The sequence below is a fragment of the Panthera uncia genome, chromosome B4 (assembly GCF_023721935.1).
Source record: "Panthera uncia isolate 11264 chromosome B4, Puncia_PCG_1.0, whole genome shotgun sequence".
In the NCBI taxonomy this organism is placed as follows: Eukaryota; Metazoa; Chordata; class Mammalia; order Carnivora; family Felidae; genus Panthera; species Panthera uncia.
The window spans coordinates 125,183,446-125,200,500 of record NC_064809.1 but is presented as its reverse complement, the minus strand read 5'-3'; the positions used below and the strand labels follow the sequence as shown (position 1 = coordinate 125,200,500).

General features: G+C 47.8%; 1 protein-coding gene across 1 annotated transcript in view; it reads left to right on the top strand.

The window, feature by feature from the left end:
• Positions 1-6: 6 nt before the first annotated feature.
• Positions 7-17,055, top strand: part of LARGE1 (LARGE xylosyl- and glucuronyltransferase 1) — a 538,562-nt gene continuing 521,513 nt past the window's right edge. Inside the window, exon 1 of the mRNA XM_049627511.1 lies at positions 7-532. The gene's annotated coding sequence lies outside the window, so the exon portion shown is untranslated. The remainder of the gene's footprint in view (positions 533-17,055) is intronic.

Here is a 17,055-nt window from a genome sequence, read left to right as displayed (position 1 = left end):
CGCGCTCGGCGTCCGGCCCGGCCAGACTGCCGCTGCCCCGCCGCCTCGCGGAGCCCGGGCGCCCGAAGCTGGGGGCGCGGCCGCGCTCGCCTCGCGGGGCCGGGAGCGGGCAGGCCCTGCCCTGAGGGGGCGAAGCCGCGGGGAGCGCGGGAGGTGGAGCCGGCCCCGGCGGCCGCCCCGCGTCTCTCCCCAGCGCCCCCTTCCCAGACCCGGCCCGAGGCGGACGGAGGCCCCTGCCCGTGCGGGGCGCCCCCGGCTCTGAAGAGTCCCTAGGGCGGGGAGCAGCTCCAGGCAGCGGCGCCGGAGGGAGAGGAAGAAGGGACTGTGCCCAGCCTGGGCGGCCCGGACCCTCCCCGCAGCTTTTGGAGCCGGGGGCCGCCCCGAAGTCTGCGCTTGGCACCGCCGCTTGAGCTAGGGCAGCGCCTGCTGGGACCCCGACCCGGACCCTCTGCGCCTTGTAGGCGGCGGCGGCGCCGCCGCGCCACCCAGCTCTTCCGCGGTCCCCCTGTGTTTGGCGGCAGTCACGGCCAAGGTAAGAGCCCGGGGGTGCTTGAGAGCCGCCCCGGGGACGCCCTGGTGAGCGGCGCCGGACAAGTTCTCCGAACCTGTAGCTGGTACCCCCTGTGAGAGCACACCCTCAGCTGTCTGGGCCAGGAACCCTGGACAAGCTGGAAGTACAAGTCCCCAAGTCTCTGATGTCCCCAGGACCCTTCTCAGGGACTGTCTTGCTCCTAGGCACATAGGCTGCTTAACGGGGAGCAAGCAAGGAGGAGTTTCCTGTTCAGCACCGGGAGGTAGTGTGCCCGCGCCCACCCCCCCAAACCCCCCGCAGCTTGTTAGCTTTGGGCACCTGTGCTTTGGGGAACCTGCTGTGTTTTTAGCTGCCCCTCTTCGGTGATCCTCACCTGCCTTTCCTGGTGTGATGCTGTGAAGAACTTTTCTTTGCTCCTTGTTGTAGAGAGTCGTGGCGATTTAGGGTGAGCCGCCACAGCTTTCCAGTCCCTCTATAGGACAGAGTGGTTGGGTGGCGGGGACATCTGTAGAGAGGAAACCTAACCAGAGTGCCAGTCCTGTTTCCACAAACCTGCTCGTGGGGAGTGATCAGTATATAGCGATCCAGGTATTCTCGTGAATATCTCTGTTGCTGAAGCTAGAGTGGCTGACTCCAAGGTTTGTGCTTCCTTATTTTGTTTATTGCTGTATTACTTTCTTCAAAGTTTTCCTTTTAAGGAACCTCAGTCCTATAAGCCTGTCCTTGCCTGTTTGAAATTTATTAAGCCTATGAGATTTCCCTGAAACAATCTGATTTTAAATGGGTCACTTAGGAAGGAACAGATTGTCTCTCCTACATTGACTCCATCCCCCCGGTGACCCTGTTTAATGGGGATGGATTTTTTCCGTCCCTGAGCTGATGTACCTCGGTTGAGCAGGTTTCTGTTGAATCCCGAATCCGTGAATTTTGTCACTCAGTCCATTAAAATGATCTCCTGAGGGAGCAAAATAGCAGCTTACATTTTCCGTGAATGTCACAGGAAGTTTTACAGGGTCTTATGTAAGTTGCCCTAGAGAGCACTCAGGCTCCTGCTTCCTTCTTGGGGGATGAGGTGGGGCTGCTAGTGGGTCCGTCACCTCCCCTAAAGTCACCTCCCCTAAAGGCAGATCGGTCCCTTTCAGACACAGGTGGAAACCCAGAGTGCTTATTCACTCTGTGGAGGCAGTCACCTCAGGCTAATTTTTCTCACCTCTCCTGTCTTCCCTCCCCAGGAATCAGCTTTGGTAGACTTAAGACTGGGGAAGGTTCTAAATAAGGAAAGGAATAAGTGGTGTTTTCTTTTCTCATCTCTCACAAATGGGTGACATGAATGAATTGCTCGAGGGCATGAGTCCTCACTGGGGATCAAAACAAAACAAAACAAAACCTGGCTTTAAGGTTTCACACATTTTAGTGAACCTTTATATTTGAAGAGTGTTTTCCTTCAGTGAAAATTGTTTGAAGAGAACACACGTTTATCGAGCCAGGGCCTGTTACTTCCATACCAGGAAGAAAATGAATTGGAACAGAGAGGCAAAAGTCCTGAAGATCTACATGTTAGTGGGTGGTGAGGAAAGGAAACAAATTCCCCTAACAGGATAGAGAGAAGGGATCATCTTTCCCTTCATCTTTCAGGGAGAAGATGGGATCACTCTGGAGTGGGCCCTTTTCCTTCAGGTAGTGAAATGTGCTAGCTGGTGGGTTAACTTTTGGCTGTAAGATAACGCAGATCGCATTGACTTTGGAAGCAGAACTAGAAGGGCCTTGGAAATGAAATGAAAAGTTTTCCCGGCTCCTCATAGGTCCCAGAGGACCTCCATCTCATTGGGATGATATGAAGGTTTCCTTAGGTTCTTGGGTTCCTGAGCTGTGGTTTACTGTGGATGCTGATTGCAGGAGTATCTCCATTTTTCAGCCATCTACAGTGGCAGGACACTAGGAGACTAGTTTTCTATTCTACCACCAATGAAGAAAACATAAGGACCCATGTTACAAAAGGCTATGTGGTGTATCTTTAGGGCTCAGGAACTTGACTTTTTGGTACCTGATGTATGCTTGCATGAATGAGTGTATTCCAAATGTTTAAATGATGGGCCTGATCACATCTAAAGTGTCATTTAGGCAACTCAGAACCGGTTAACTGCAAAGTACTATGGAAGACTGAAAAAAACTCAGTTGCAGTCTCTAAGTTTACAGGGGCTATACATTTCGGGCAGACAGAATCTCTTGCAGATTCCATCCTTTGGGCATCAGACCATGCTGACTTTGTGTTCCCTGAGAGGTTGTAATCCCCTTTTTGGTTTTGGGCTACACCGAACACCCGCAGTCTTCTGAGTGGAGTCCAGCATCAACTCCCTCAAACTTAAAATTTCTCACTTGTCATCCCTTAAAAGTACACACCTTGTATTTATACACATAGAACATTTGACAGTGTGGTTTCATCTCAGATGCTCTCTGCACTTTTAACAGCATTAAGTCATTAGTGTCTAGGTTTCTTCCAGCAGAATTGCAAGATAATTCTATTTCACTGAAGAACAAAGCCCCATTGCCCAGGCTTACCTTACGCACAGTGGCCAAACCTTATCAAAGCTGACTTCCAGAGGTGAACAGACAGAAAAAGGTGAGAAGCAGAGTCCAAGAAGAGATTACCCATTTCAGAACACTGGCACCAAAAAAGGCAAATGTCACCAAGATTTAGGTCTCAATGGATTCTAAAAGCCCCAACTCAGCATATGGAATTAGACTCAGTGTCTGGAACCTGTGAACCTGTATGAGTTATTACACTTTCCTGAACCCTGGGGTCTTGCAGACCACATTTGTGATCTTTTACCCATATGCGTAGTGCATATTTAGGTAGTTTGAAGGGAGCTATTGTTGTGGTCTAAGGAAAATGGTCAGCATAAAGCTTTATTTCTGTTATTAAAGCTTTATAGATTGATTCTCATAGGCACCGTATAGCCAGGGGGTAGGAGATTGGAGCAGGAGAACACTGTTAAATTTGCCATTGAGCATCAACTAGTGAAAACTCGTCCTGCAAAAGATATATACTGTGGACCTACAGTGTGTGCGAAGTCTTCTGAATTTTAGGGACACCAGGTGGCAGAGGGAGAGTAAGAAGTTGATGCAGAATACTGGCCTTCCTTAGGGTCTGTGAATAATGTGAAGGCATCTTTGCAGCCAGAGTTCTCAGAGAATAGGGAGCATGCAAGGTCAGGGGTGTGAGTCCCAGGGCACTGGGAGCTCTGGGCACCCAGCCATTGACACACTTTAGCAATATAGCCCCCCTCACAGGATCCACTAGTGTTGTTGAGGCTTTGCTGCTCTACTCTAGAGCATTTGACATTGAGAGGTACTCGGGTGCTGAGTTCCTCTTTGAGCACATTGATGTTTGGAGCCCAGTAGGAAGCAGCTGGTAAAGTTACAGCATAATGCAATATGTTTTGTTTTATTTTATTTTATATATTTTTAAATGTTTATATTTGAGAGAGAAAAAAAGAGAGTGCGGACACAAGCAAGAAGGGGAGGGGCAGAGAGAGGTGAAGACAGAATCTGAAACAGGCTCCAGGCTCTGAGCTGTCAGCACAGAGCCAGATGTGGGGCTCGAACTCACCAGCCGTGAGATCATGACCTGAGCCAAAGTCGGACGCTTAACCCACTGAGCCACCAAGGTGCCCCTGAAATGTATTTTAGAAAATGTTTCTCTTTTTAACTCCACAAACAATAATTGAACATCTCTTATGTGGCAGCCATGCTCTGTGTGGAGGCTACAGAGGTTTCATGTTTAGTTCAGGGACGCAGACATCGAACCATTACTACAAGCTAAGTGCCGTTGTATAGGTTTCTGCAAAGGATGAGCTTGACTTTGCCAGAAGAGGAGAAAGGAAGAGAGTCCCAGTTGGAAAGAACAGCATGGGAACTTTAAGAGATGTACTGTATATGGAGCACGGCCATTAGTTGATGTGGCTGGAAAATTTCTGGGAGACGGGAAAGCCTTGGTGTTAGAAGGGAGAGAATTTAATAGGATTCCATGCTGGGGACTAGCTTCATGCTCCTTGTGTTCAAATGGCAAGGAGAAAGGTTTCTGGATAAGATCCTCGAGTACTAGTTGATTATGCCACATTGTTAATAAAAACAGAAACAGGAACTCTCTTTTTTGTCCTTTATCCTTCTACATATAGCACTTTGCCTGTTCTTTAAAAAAACTATTAGCAATGCAAATAAAGAAAGGGTCCCTTATCAACCATAAGTCCGCCCTCTTGTGTACAAGAATTCCATCTGGGGCTTTCATTATGTGATTATGCAGCAGTGGGAGAAATGACAATGTTGCTTGACAAATGATATAGTATGGGGGAAAAAAAAATCCTTCTCTATGACAACAAATTCCATTTTGTCAGATTTGCTTCTGGGTAGAGTTATGGCCGTGTTTAGCACTTGAACAAGGTTCTTGTATTTGAATCATCTCAGTTGTGGCCTGAACTTTCTTTGCTGTTGGAAAAAGAAGAATGTAATAATGAGGATGAGTGTGTGTGTGTGCATGTGTGCAAATGTACTTGTGTGTGTGTGTGTGTGTGTGTGTGTGTGTTGTGGCATGAGGAAACTGTATAGTGAAGAAAAACCACAGTATAGCTGCTGGAGGATGTTAGGGAGGAAGGAAAATCACAGTGGCAGCAGTGAGCCCCAGTGCAAAATATATTTAGTGTTTTCAGAAATAGGAGCCAGACAGTGGAGGTAAAAGAAGCTTCTGTGTGCGTTTGCTTGTATCCTCTTTACCTGTGTTGAGTGAGAGGCAGGGTGGTTTAAGTAAAATCGGAAAATCTGGGTCTAGCCTTGCATCATCTGTTGCTGACTTGCTGTGTGACATTACAATACTTCTTGACCTCTCTGGGCTTCAGGCCTTGTCTCTCTATACATGAGTTCTTTATCCTGCTACTAGGAATTTAGAGCCCAGAAAGGGAATGGGATTACCTAAGTTAGTGGCAAAGTTCGGACTTCTTAAGATTTCTGACTCTGAAATGGGAAGAGGCCTGGCCAGTTCAAAGGTGCACTTTACCTGGAAATATAAAACACCACAAGGATGGAACACTGAATAAAAGAATCACAAAGTCTTCGCTGTGTTGCTTGTAGATTCTCTGATCTCTCTCTGATGTATTGGGCCATTCACACATAAGCAGCTAGACTTGCCTGCTAACTTATTATGTAATATGGAAGCCAGTTGATTTTGATGTTACCTATTCTTTGAGAACGACTTGAGAATTAAGTACCTCGTGATAAAAAGCAATGCTGAAAATTTTGATTGTTTCCACCTTAAGTAGATAAAAGCTGAGTTGACCCTTAGGGATTTTGCAAAGCCTGGACTCTAATGTGGAAAGGGGAACCCTTTCATATGGCTGGGGCGGCGGGTTACCTTGCAGTCAAGCTGTGGGGCAAGTGTGGGGGGAGGGATGTTTGGAAGAAAAATAGATGCAGAAAAGCACTTGGGTAGATGAACAAGTCGGGAAAAATAAAAACCAAGTTAATTTTATGCTTCCAAATTTGTGTTCTAGAAAGAAAGCTCTTCCCCCGCCAGACATTGATCTCCTGGGTGTAGAGGGTAGTGCTTACTGGAAAGAGGAGATTCGAAGTGAGTACAGTGTAAATATAAGGTTTTTGGGGTTTTTTTTTTCCATTATTATTTCAGTTTAGAAGCTAACTATAGGAATGCCCTATTTTAGGAGAATTTGCCTTGTGAAATCTGATTTTATTTAATTTTATTTATTTGAAGTTTATTTATTTTTGAGAGAGGGAGAGATACACACAGAGTGCGAGAAGGGGAGGGGCAGAGAGAGAGGGGGAGACACAGAATTTGAAGCAGGCTTCAGGCTCTGAGCTGTCAGCACAGAGCCTGATGCAGGGCTCGAACCTTCAAACCATGAGATCATGAACTTAGTGGAAGCCGGACGCTTAACCGACTGAACCACCCAGGTGCCCCTGAAATCTGATTTTAAAGGTGAACACATTAAGATAAGTAATTGGGGCACAACAGATTTTTATTATACAAAAGGGATTCATAAAAGGCTCTTTTTAAGGGCTAGATCGTTTATTGTATTTCAAATTATTTGATTACGACAATCATGATGGATGCTTTTGGGAACCTCTGTTCCATAAAACCAAGGTTTTTTTTATACTATAAACTTCTCAAATGTTTTAACAAATAACTCCCTATGTTCACCTGCCAAGGATCCTAATAAGGATCTGTTTTACTGAGAAGTACAGTAGTTATATTAACTTTCATAACCATTAACTAGCACCTAGTGTTCCCTCACTTACCTAGTTACTTGGGGCAGATTTACTTGTTTAACTGCTTGTCTTCCTGGAGATGGCAGTCCTAACTACCCACCTGCCTGAGTCCCTTCACTGCCCCCACTGAGCTTCTACCTCTGAGAATATATCAAAAACAGAAGCGGTTTAAAGAGGAAATTAGGTAAGAGTTTCCAGGATTGTGAGTTTTCCTAATTGCAGAGACATGGAATGAATTTTGTTCTCAGTCTACAGGAGAGGAGATAAATGTAGGAGATGTTCAGAATCATGCTTGCCTACTAGCTTGTCCTTTGCTGCATCTGAAATGTCTAGGGCTTTTAGTTTAGTTTTGTTTTTTTGTTCCTTTATCTCTCATGAAAGTTCCCAGAAAAGAATTTGTTCTAGGAATGAAATAAAATGTGAAGCACTTACGGCTCCAGAGGTAATTTGGGGGCAACCTGGAGTTGTAGGCTGGGGCCAGAATGGAAAGTCCCGTGTCACCGGTAATTTTGGCCTCTCTTGTCACCTTATGGGGCTGCGCCTTGGACAGGCAGCAGGCGAAGATGGAGACGGAGCCCTGACCTGCTGGGAGAGGTTTGCTCTTTGCACAGCTCTTTTTCAAAGTGCCAAGGCCAGTCGGGAAGAAAGGCCAGTTGCTGATCTTTCCACAGAAGCAGTAGAATTTAGGGGGATTTACAGCAGCACATGGGCATGTGGGGATTTCTTTCTTCCTCCTTTTTTTTTTTTTTTTTTTTTTTTTAAATTTAAATTCAGCAGGGAGTCATGGGCTCTCCAGTGTTGTTCTGTGGCTAGGGATTGCCTTGGATACGTTGGACCACATACTTATTATTGAGTAAGGTTAACATTTCTGTGGCTACTGGGAAACACCCCCTCCCCTGCTTTGTTTCCAGAATGGTTGCATAGATCTTGAATATGCCAGCCTGTGTGTGTACCAGCCTCCTTGACTGATGTCAGCTCTCATCTGGGAATGGCATTTCCTGGTTGCTTCAGGAGCCAAGGGGGAGGCACGGGCCGAGTGACGGAGCAGGATGGAGCTTTTCCTTGCCTGCATGCTTGGTGCCTGGTGCTTAGTAGGTCTGCACCAGGTAAGTAGTGTGTTCTCCCAGAACGGTTTGTTTGATGAATGAACAAATGGTCGTGTTTTCAGTGCTGGGGTGGGGGTGATGGGGGAGGGAGAGTGAGTAAACACCAGCAGACATACAGACTCGAGGCCTCTCCAGGAAGATGTTATTTTAAAAATGTGAAGGACATTTCAGGTCAGCAAAATGAATTCTCTTAGGGGTCATTGTTGTGGTTCAAACACTGATGGCTTTGTAACAAGGCAAGGGAAGTACAGTACCGAAATGTGTGGCGGATTTCCTTTGCTCTGAATTTGTGAGGATTTTGACTTTTTTCTGGCACCAGACGAATGGGCGTGCCCTAAAGCCTGTCAAATGTACACGCCAGGTGGCCTGGAAGATGCCTGGAAAAGCGGGATTGTTGCTGATGCTGTTCCCAGCACTGGTGAGGGTGATTATGAAGTGACCCGAGTGGAGCGGTTGGGGGTGGCTCCCTCTTAGGAGGGGGAGGAGGGGGGGGTTTGGAAAAGCTTAGGAAGGCTGGAGCCTGCTCTCTCCCTGTAGGGAGACCTCTCTACTGCCATCTTGTCTGGTCTCTTTTTGCTGTTTACATGGATCACTGGCACGTGGGCTCTTCCACGTCGGGGAAGTTCTCTGCATCGGGGGCAGAGCTGCGGTGTGGAGATGCCACCAGGGCTGGAGGAGACCTTGAGCCCCCCAGACCAACACCTTTGTTTCACAGCTGTGGTTACTAAGGCCGGAGGTAAGGAGGATTATCCGGAGGGGAGGTAGGACCAGCACCCAGCTTCCTGACCACCCCGTGTAGCCTGTGGCTCTGCCTTTTCACACCCGTGACTTCTGGGTGTCTGTCCCTAGCCCCCTTCCCTTCCTGTCATTGCTCTATGTCAGCTTGTTCCACACCCAAAAGTTCGTTCCCCGAGTGCCTCCTTTGTGGCAGGCCCTCTTCCAGTGGGTCATTTTGTGTCGTTTTGGCTTCCCGCACCCTTGGTGGTGGGCACGGCACTCTTGCTCTCCCCAGCTCCTGGGCGTGGAAGCTGAGGCTTGTGCAGGTCACACAGCCATGAAGCCTGGGGCTGGGACTCGACCCTGAGCTGTTGAGACTCGGTCTGCTGCCTCAGTACTGACCTTGCCTGGCTTCCCCGCCCGTCTACACTCGCTGTGTGCCCTAGGACCCTGTAGGTCTTCTCCAGTCCTAGCCTATTGGCTGTTGCCCAGAAACGCCTCTTGTTTTCTTGCTTGGGCCTGTTAGTTACTGCTGCTCCCTTTGCTGGATCAGACTCTTCCGTCCTCCCTCCTTTGGTCAGAATCTCTCCTGCCTAGAGGCCCCGTGCACTCTGTGTGTCTTTGAAGGCATTTCCTTCATTCATTCCACATCCACTAAGCCAACACTCTTCAGCCAATGTTCAGTATAAACTCCCATGATATACAGGCCTCAGCTTGACATCTGCAACACGGGGGTGAGATCACCCGCCATCACCCGGGAGCCTTGGCGAGGGAGGTATATGCTAACAAGGGCATGCATGAAGGGCAGTGGGCACCGTGTGTTGGCAGTGTTGTGCTTGGGGGGTCGAAGAAGAGAGTATTCAGTCTGGCTCTTAGTGACTAGGAGACAGAAGAACAGAGTGGGAGAGGCATTGCCCCAGACCTGGGAGACTGTGGCATGTTCTCATATGGTCTTCTGCATGGCATCTTGTCAGTGTCTCTACCCTTTTCTTATTTCCTCACTGTGGCCGGGTTAGCCTATCTGTGTTCCTATGGGTATGTCTTGCTGCCCTCCTAGCACTTAGGAATCCTAAAGTAATCAATCATTTATGAAATTAAATTGAAAGCCCTCTGTCCTTGCCCTCAAGAAAGATACTTGGAGAGATTTAAAGAATGTGTGGTGAGGCACCTGCATGGCTCAGTCAGTGGAGTGTTGACCTCAGCCCAGGTCATGATCTTGCGGTCTGGGAGTTCGAGCCCCGCATCGGGCTCTGTGCTGACAGCTCAGAGCCTGGAGCCTGCTTCAGATTCCCCGTCTCCCTCTCTCTCCTCCTGCCACTACCCATCCCCTTGACCCTCGTGCTCTGTCTCTCTGTCTCTCAAAAATTAATAAACATTAAAAAAAATTAAAGAATGTGTGGTAAGTTAAATAACAAGAGAAGATTCAAATCAACGGTTCAGAGCAAGAATAGAAACCATGTGGCAGTGCAGTTAATGGTTGTAGATTATTGGAGCCGGATGGGAAATAGGAGGTGGGAGTTTACTTTAGCTGCTCAAACTCAGTGGAGGTAGGATTTGAGTTGGGTCTTTGGACTCAGGATAGTTAAAATCTGAACAGAAGAATTATAGGGAGGTCAAGGGGCCCACGTTAGGTGGACAAGTAAGTATTTCTGGGTTACAGGATTTCTTGGGTTTCTTTTAGCAGGGAGTTGGAGGTGAACTTGGCAAGCAAGGTTGGGGCTGTGGGCTTTTGGAAGGCAGGGTGACTTTGATCAGAAGGATGGTGTATTAAAGGCTGTGTTTTAGGGGCGCCTGGGTGGCTCAGTCGGTTGGGCATCCGACTTCGGCTCAGGTCATGATCTCGCGGTCCGTGAGTTCGAGCCCTGCATCGGGCTCTGTGCTGACAGCTCGGAGCCTGGAGCCTGCTTCGGATTCTGTGTCTCCCTCTCTCTCTCTGCCCTTCCCCCACTCACACTCTGTCTGTCTCTCAAAAATAAATAAACACTAAAAAAAAATAAAAAAAAAAAAAAAAGCTCTGTTTTAAGAAGATGAGCCCAACAGTATTGGGGTCAGATTGGAGTGGGGAGACATGGAAACTGGGAGGCTGTTGAACAGGCTTTTGCCCTGGTTCGAACGTGAAGTTCTGAAGACCACTGGGCCAGAACTGGTACAGTAGGGATAGTAGCCCAGAGGAGTTTCTGAACTTTTCTCTGATCCCAGTCATTGGTGCAGAAGTCAGATGGTTTACGTTGCCTCCTGGAAAGTTTACTTGTGACACTAGCGGTGTTCTTTTTTTTTTTTTTTTTTAACGTTTTTTTTTTTTTTTTATTTTTGAGACAGAGAGAGACAGAGCATGAACGGGGGAAGGGCAGAGAGAGAGGGAGACACAGAATCGGAAGCAGGCTCCAGGCCCTGAGCCATCAGCCCAGAGCCCGATGCGGGGCTCGAACTCACGGACTGCCAGATCGTGACCTGAGCTGAAGTCGGACGCTTAACCGACTGAGCCACCCAGGCGCCCCTATCGGTGTTCTTAAAATAGTGCTTTCTCCCTTGGCTCTGCTGGGCAAGGGGATGGGGCTTGGGTCAAAACGCACCCTCCAGAGCCTCTTTTACTGGGGTTTTGTTCACGTGAGCCCCGCAGTAGAGAGCAACGTTTTTCCTAGCCCTGGATGATAGTAAGGGATGGAATGGAGAAAATTCTTCTTTTCCTCATGAGGGGTCCCTAAAGCAGTGGCAGCAGAGAGCTGAGAGCAGAATGACTGGGGCTCAGACGTCCGGCTCCCGATCCACCTTACAAGCGAAGCTGTGCTGTGTGTCCCGTGACTGGTGGTGTTTCTCCGCCTGAGCAGGGCCTTGCTGGGAGATTACAGTCCCCACCTTTCAGAATTGCAGAGTCAGCCATTCTGGATGACAGAGTTTTTCACATCGACTAGCCCGATTCCTTCTAGATAAGACAGGCTTTATTTTTAATCTTTAAGGAGTGAGGGCTTTTCTAGAATGTTCTGTGTGTTTACCCTCACCGGCTCGCTATTGGCCACTGGAAAGCATCCAGCTTTCTTATCAGGACACACAAAGCTTGTTATGAACTGGCCCCTGCCTTTCTCTGCGGCCACATCCGCCTTCCCCCACCTTCATGCATCCCCACTCATTATCTTTTTTTCCCTTACTGGCTATTTCCCCCTAAACCTGCCAAGCCGTGCATGTCTTTCTCCTTCTCTCTGATGAGTTCTTTCCCTCTGTCTGCCTCTGACACCTCTGTTTTTCCTTCACAACCCAGGACAGGCAGCCTTTCCTGCAAGTTTTTCCTGGTTCTGGGTGCTAAACTGCATGTGTGTCTGGGGCTGGACTCTGCCTCTGCGTTTTCTACGCTGTATTCCTAGCTCTTCAAGCTGGCTGCCTTGCCGTGAGTGTGGGAGCCTTTCAGTAAAGAGGGCATCTTAGGGCTGAGGGCTCTTCAGTGTTTCCCCGGATGCCTGGACCGTGCTGTACGCTCCGTACGTGGTAACAGTGATTGTTATGTTGGATTTCATCGAATTTGCGTGTCCAGGCCTAATTCAGCCCTTTCCTGCAGAACCTTGAGTGTTCAGTGTGTTGTAGGGGCACATGGGGTGTGCGTGTGTATCACCTTCTCAAGGTACCCCCGGTCTAAAGAGGGCATGCACCCTTGCCAGGGACCAGCATGGCTAATGTGGGGTGGAGGTGGGGAGGGGGCCCTTGCCACCTCTCCAGACAGAGAAGTGAGAAGTGCCTCTTACACAAACCCCCAGGCTGAATGTTGAAGTTTCGCTTAAAGAACCTCTGTATCCCTGCTGCTTCCTCTTGTCTTGCTCCGTGTAACTATGTTGCCATCACCCTCACCACACCCTCTTGTGTCTGCTGCCCCAGCGTTGCATTTCTCTGCTTTCCTCCATTGTCTCTGATCTTCAGCCTCTTCTTTCTTCTCCTCCTAGGCTTTTTTAAACCCTGATGGAGAAGGTCAGCTCTTTCCTTCAAGCCGTAGCGGACCTTGCCCTTGAGTGTTTGATTCTTTCTGGTGATGCTGCTGGTCCCTAGGTGCTGATGGAGTCTTTGACCGTGGTTTCCGTTGTTTACTAGGCTTAATGCCGTCGCAGGTTCTTTAGAGAACCAGTTGCAGAGTGGCACTTGGAGTAGATTGAGAGATTACCAGGCAGTGATGGGCAGTGGCTGAGGAGGATGGATAGACTTGCACAGAAGCCCAGCCCCAGCGCCCAAAGACTCTGCTTCAGGTAACCGGCGTGTTTATGTCAGAATTTTTAGGATCGCCTCTAGTATTTGTGAAGTCTGTTTGGGTTTTTATCACACTGCCCTTGTAAGCCCGGCATTGGTGCCGCGTGAGTAGGTTTGCTTAGCGAATCAGGGAGGAGTGATAGATGAACCCTGGGCTTTATCGGAGGGTGTATGTGATCTGGGCACTGGCAACACTTTGTAAACTTGCACTTGGCACGGGAGTTGGTTTCATGGTTCACAAGGCCCTGCTACTTTTCCAATAGTAGTCTGACTTCATACACACCAAGGGATGCTTTCTCTGGCTCTTACTTATTGACATTTCCCTTTTTCTTCTGCTTGGATTTATCCCTAGCTCCTGTTGAAACGGCATTTTTGAGCTCATTAAATCTGTTAATGTGTCTGTAATGCTTAGGACAGAGCCATACACAGAAAGCACGCCATAAGTATTAGCTGTTATAATTGTGGTTTTATTTAGAGCTTCCCCATCGTTTCTCCCCTCTCCCTCACTACTTATGGTGGTCGTGCTTGGTAAAAGAAGGAAACCAATGGCTCTTGGGGCAGAGGAGGGGGCCACAGGCTTTGTCTTTTCAGCTCTGTCCAGAGATCTCAGAAAGCTTGCAGAGGCCCCGAAGGTAACGGCAAACACTAGCCCACTCATCACCTGAGACTGTTTTTCTGAAGCTTTCTGTCCCGCCATGCTCCTCTCTCATACTGGGAAGTTGGCACCCTGACTGGCAAAGGAGGTGAGAGTCAGTGAATGCTACAGGAGAGGACTCTTCCTTAGCAAGTTGTGTTTCTCAGTGTTTAAAATAACAGTAACCGTAATAATGGTAACAGTTGCAGTGGTAATAGTCGTAGACCATCCGCTGAGGGCCTCTTACCTGTTTACGAGATACACTTTCCATGCACGACACCTTTTGATGCTAACTACAACCCTCTGAGCTATGCCATTTTATTTTGCAGGTGGGGAAACTGAGGTGCAGAGATGTGGTCATTGGCCTAAGTGTAAAGCCAGAGACTGGACCCCAGTTCTGTCTGTAGAGCATTTCCTCTTAATCTCTGTCCCGTAATCCTCCAGCCCAGCGGTCTTGACACTGGGATATACACACCCCTGGGGACATGTGAAGCCTTTCCATGGAGTATGCAGATGTGGATGGCTTTAAGGGAATCAGTTTTCAGATTTTCAAACTCACATGTGAACTGTCCCCTGAAATTTATTGCACGGAGACCACTGCTCCCAGGTCCATGGACTGTCTTTTCATTTTCCCAGTCTTCCCCCGTGATTTTTTTTTTTTTTAATGTTTATTTTTGAGAGACAGAGACAGACCGACAGACAGACAGACAAAGCGATAGTGGGGGAGAGCAGAGAGAGAGGGAGACACAGAATCCAAAGCGGTCTCTAGGCTCTGAGCTGTCAGCAGAGAGTCCGACATGGGGCTTGAGCCCACAAATCGCGAGATCATGACCTGAGCCGAAGTTGGACGCTTAACCAGCTGAGCCACCCAGGTACCCCAAGTCTTCGCCCATTTTTCAAGGGACATCTCTTACCCAACACGAATCTCCCTCTGGTGCACTGCTCTTGAGTAGAGAACCCTTCAAGAGGCACCAAACAGAGGAACTGTTTGAAACTGGCGGGCAGGAACCTTCTGTGAATGCAGCCACTGCCATATGGCACCCCTTTGCAGACTCAGTCTCTCACCTGTTTAAACTTGGTGTTCAAGCAGGACATCTGGGCCCCTTTGTCATGCTGAGGAAGGATGTAAATGTTTCCAATCTCCAAAAAAATAACTTGCTCTTGAATTTTTAAAAATGAGTGATGGGGCTCAGATGGTTAGATTCTGTTTAAAGATGTGATGTGAAGGTTTTACTTTATTTATTTATTTATTTATTTATTTATTTTTTTTAAGGTTTTATTTTAAAGTGTTACTGTTTATATGATATGCTGGGAATTCTGTCCTTAGAAATTAGTTTATGATGAAGAACTTCAGATGTCAGCCTAAAAATAGGCAGGGTGTTGCAAGTTTTTCAACTTTCAGAATTCAAAAAATAGCCTGATCATTGTACTGTCCTTCCCCCGCCTCAGATACTGAAGTTTGGAGGGGACAGCTCCTAAGTTGGGTTTCTGCTACAGACTCTGATGCACCTAATTTTTTTTTTTTCTTTCTTTGAATTTCAGAGACATCAGTGTCTCCTAAAGCTCATACATTGCACTCCTAGTTAAGCACACTTGACATTACGTGGGGTTTTAGTCAAATGTAAACACACTTTGAATTTTGATGAAACTTTTATGTAGGGAGCAAGACATGTGATCATGTATACCAGAATGCCTTAGTGGCTCGGTGAGGACTATTTCATGCATAAATGGTGGGAACCCCGTTCATACTGGTGTTAGGCAAAAAAAAAAAAAAAAAAAAAAAAAAAAAAAGGACTTTATCTGCCTAAGTAACTGAAAAATAGAGAGCAGCATCAGGAAGTGCTGGATCCAGCCCTCAGGAAGTCATTACTCTGTTTCTTGGCTCTGCTTTCTTATCTGTTGGCTCTGTTCTCAGGTAGAGTGTCCTCATGGGAAGGCAGGATGGTTGGTCCTCAGGCTTACATCGTACTCACCTCGTCATCACAGCTGAAGGAGGGTGTCTCTTCCCCAGTAGACGTGGTGGGAGTCTTGGTCGTGATCTGTTAGGAGGGCTGAGATGAAGCCCTGGGGCTAGTTGGGGGGAAAGTGACCAGTCCTGGTTGAATTGCTCAGAGAGTGGGGAGGGGTTGCCAAGAGAAGCTGGCCAAGCAGAAACCCCCAAATGCCCAGTGGGAAGATGAGCCTGGAGATCTTGAAGTCATATCAAACCAACCACAAGTCTCTAAAACCCTTTTATTCTCCTGGATAAGCTTCCCTTACACCCCCCCCCCCCCCCCCCCCCCGCCCCACCAGCCAACACTTTCAATGTTAGGATACCCATGTGCCCAATGACACAGTGACATTAGTGATACCTTCTGTTCCCTGCTTTGGTAGTTTCAAGACTTCGAAAGAAATGCCAAAAAAAAAAAAAAATCCCTGACATAGTGTATTCTGTGATTTTTTATTTTAAAGACCTTGAGTTATGTGATTAAAGAAAAGAAATTAAAAAATGTGGAATTTCATGGGTGTCAGTTTGCTTGGGCTGCCGTCACAGAGGACCGCAGACTGGGGGGCTGACACAACACTTATTTCCCCACAGTTCTAGAGGCTAAAAGTCCAAGATCAAGGTCTCAGCAGGCTTGTTGTTTTGGAGGTTTTTCTGTTGGGTTGTCTGTGGCCGTCCACCCCTCCCCCCCCCCCCCACATGGCCCCTCTTAGTATGATTTGTATCCATCTCCTCTTATAAGGATACCAGTCAAACTGGATTAGGGAAATCATCTCTTTTAAAGAGATGGCCTCCAAAAGCAGTCACATTCTGGGGTCCTGGAGGTTAAGACCTGAGCCTATGGATTTGGTGGGAGAGGGGGGGAGGGGAGACACAGTTTAGCCCATAACACCATCCTGTCTTTCAACTCTGTGAATGGGTTATATTTTGAAAAATAATACTAATGCACACACCTTGTTTAAACACAAATTGGTAACAGATTCGCGAATGAAATGCAGACAACCCATTACAGGGTGGTAAGCTTGACTCTGTGATTTGGGTAACTTGTCCCCTTAATAGGACTAGAGAGAAGGCAGGTGAGAACTGATTGTGGGTTTGCCAAAAATGCTTGGGATCCCGTGGTGGGACCTGGACCTTTCACCTCCTTAAGCTCAGCTGCCAGTGTTGTTCAGGTAACAGTTTCCCTGAAATTCCCTGAGGGTGAACTTGGGTTGTGGAACGAGTTTTAGGACTTTTTGCAGAGCTGGGTAAGAGGCTGCGTTGAGGCAGGATTCTTGCATTAGCTCAACAGCTGGTGGCCAAAGCCGGTTTCCTTTACTCTTTCCCTTGGAGCAGGTGCATTATTTGACCTTGAGCTCTGTTGGGCCCCCCTTGTGCCCGGGCTGGTGTGTGTGAAGGAGAAATCTCGTCATCCTGTATTTTGTGTCTTAGGGAACAGAGTTTGCAAGTGAGGGGTTTTATGAGTCACCTTGACCCAAGTCCCTAAAAGGGCCGAAATCACTTTCCATTCACACTCCGGGCTCATCTCTAAAGTCGGCAGGTGATAAACCTGTCAGCTATTCTCCTTTGCTGAGTGGTT